The sequence below is a fragment of the Mandrillus leucophaeus genome, unplaced genomic scaffold (assembly GCF_000951045.1).
Source record: "Mandrillus leucophaeus isolate KB7577 unplaced genomic scaffold, Mleu.le_1.0 Scaffold388, whole genome shotgun sequence".
Taxonomy (NCBI): Eukaryota; Metazoa; Chordata; class Mammalia; order Primates; family Cercopithecidae; genus Mandrillus; species Mandrillus leucophaeus.
This window is the reverse complement of record NW_012104120.1, coordinates 821,264-823,841: the sequence shown is the minus strand read 5'-3', so window position 1 is coordinate 823,841 and position 2,578 is coordinate 821,264.

The following is a 2,578-nucleotide window of genomic DNA, read 5'->3' as shown; positions in this document are numbered from 1 at the left end:
AGTAGTGGCAGCAGTAGCATGGCTGCAGTAGGGTGTTAGTGGGTGCTGGCATGCCTACCTCAGTGCCAGCATTTACCACAGTGGCAAAGGGAACAAAGCTGGCAGGGTGGGGGCCCCTGCTGGTGACTGTGCATGTGGTTGCACCAGTAGTGGTACTGACATGAGAGCAGGGTACTGGAGAGTGCTCAGGGTAGGGAAGAGTCTGCTGTTCTCTATGCCTAGTTTCACTTGTGGCAGTGCTGGCAAATGAGTGGGGCACTGGCAGGGGCGGGGTTGGGGCTAGCTGGCTCTGTGCCTGCCAAGGCTCTGACTATTGGTGGTCAGAGGGGAGAGTGGAGCACCCTGCTGCAGCAGTTGCAGGGCAGGGTGTACACATACACGCAGGACAAGATAAGCAAAACCTGCCCGTGCACACACATGCTGGCAAAGCCCTGTGGGGTGTTGCCAGGGGCCTTGGGGAATATGTGGTGTGGAAGGAGTGTGCGAGCTGGTGTGTGGCCCTGGGGGCTGCCCCGAGGGTGCTTTTCCCATTTCATGCATGGTCCACCAGTACTGGAGCTTTGAGACTCCATCTCAAAAAAAAAAAAAAAGAAAAGAAAAATGATACTTTAATTGCTTTAGCAGCATCAATGTACTGTTCTGTATAAAGTAAGCAAATATCATCTTAGATTTTTAATTCATTGTCTAAATCTTTTATTTTAACCTGAATAAATTTTGAAAAGATAACTAAGCTTTCTGGGAAGCAAATGTTCAGCTGATACTGGAAAAATATAACCTGTTGACAGATCAAGTGAAGAAAAGGAAAAATACTTTTTTTCATTAAAAATTTAAAATTATAATACATATATTTATATATTTCTATCAAAATTTAAATACAAAAAGAGAGCTGAAGACTCCCTTGAGTACCACATATGACCCCAGTATCCTCTAAGTGTATATCCTTCCAAATCATGTTCCCTGCAGTTATATAGGTACATATCCATAAAACATACAGCTTTGTTTTATGTTAGGTATTTAATTTGCAGCCTGATGGATGGAAGATTATTCATTAAAAGGAGATCTTGTAAATTTTTTTGGTAGATTCTTTTATTCTGATCTTGATTGACTGTAAACTTAGCTGCACTTTCACACCAAACAGGTCTTGGAATCAGAAATGATGCTAGTTAAAATGGTGAACATAAAGTTGGATTTAGTAAAAGATAACAGTAACTTGTTATAAAAAAGTTTAAAAGGGATAAAGGTGTGAAACCTCAGCTATCCAGTTTCATATAAATTACTTACAAGTCTAGGTGATATTTGAGATGGGTCTTAAGAGAAGAAGAGGAATCCTAGGGAGGGGAAGCGAGGCATGGACAGGCAGAGGGACTGCACTATGCAAGGGCATGATGGAGAGAAGTATGTGCCTGGATTTCCAATTTTCCTGAGGATAATTTTACACCAGATCTTCCTTTTTAAAATCCAATCCTTTTTCTTAATAACTCTGTCTGTCCCTGATACCACCATTTTTTTCTACCAGTATCTCAGGCTAGAAATTTTGTAGTTATCTTTGCCACTTCTCTCCTTCATCTCGTAAATCCTACCTGTTCGGAATACATTATTGTCCTTTCTTCAAAATGTTTTATCTGTCTTTTCTTTTTCACTCTCTGCTATTAACTATAACTTCATTCTCAGTTCCACTGCTGCCTAGCTTTCTGTGCCCTGCTAGGTTCATCATTATCCATCCAACAAACATAAAAGGAAAACTGTTTCTACACACACGCTTCTGACACCAAATGTGTGAGTTTTCCATACTAAGCAGTTCTCCAGTTCTCTGCAGATACAACCTGGGTGTCCTGCAATTCGGTTCTGAGTTGCCATCAACTGAGATGATAAGACTGCTGAGCAGTTCGTTTGAGAGGGAAGATCCTGAGTTCTGTCGGGCATATCACTTTGGAAATGTCTATTAAACATCCAAATGGATTTGTCATGGAAGCAGCTGGAGTTCAGGTTAGAGGTCTGAGTCACTGATAAAACTTTGGGAGTTGTTGGCAAATGATAGCGTATTGGTCAGAGTCCAATTAGGAAAGAGAAGTCACACAGTCATTTAAACAGGAAAAGTGTACATAAGGAATTGTTAATTGCAACAGGGAAGTGGAGTAACCGGGTACAGACTAGTAGGAAGTATAGTAGGAGTAGCCACTAGTCTAGGGCCGAGGTAGAGAACTCAGGAGAGTCCTCCCCTCTTAGTGCCTTGCCCCTGCACCTCATCAGAGGAACCCAGCCATGGCCCTCTCCATGTCAGGAGAGTCACTGGTGCTGTACCACTGGAATTTACTAGAAATACTTCCTTAGGTGCTGGGGAAAGGAGTGGTGTCTCAGAAGAGTTACTCTATAACAAAACTGCCTGGAGCTGGTGGGAGGAGTGGGACCTGCTGGGCACTGGTCACTGTGTCCCTGGAGAAGTCAACCACCTGCAGGGGCCAGGCGAGGGAGCATAGGAGAACCAGTAACAAAGACGGCTTTCACCTACAAAGTCTCTCCATTGCTCTAGTTAGGAGGTGGTGGTCAGAGTGGGATACTGTGAGGGTTGCAGTCATTG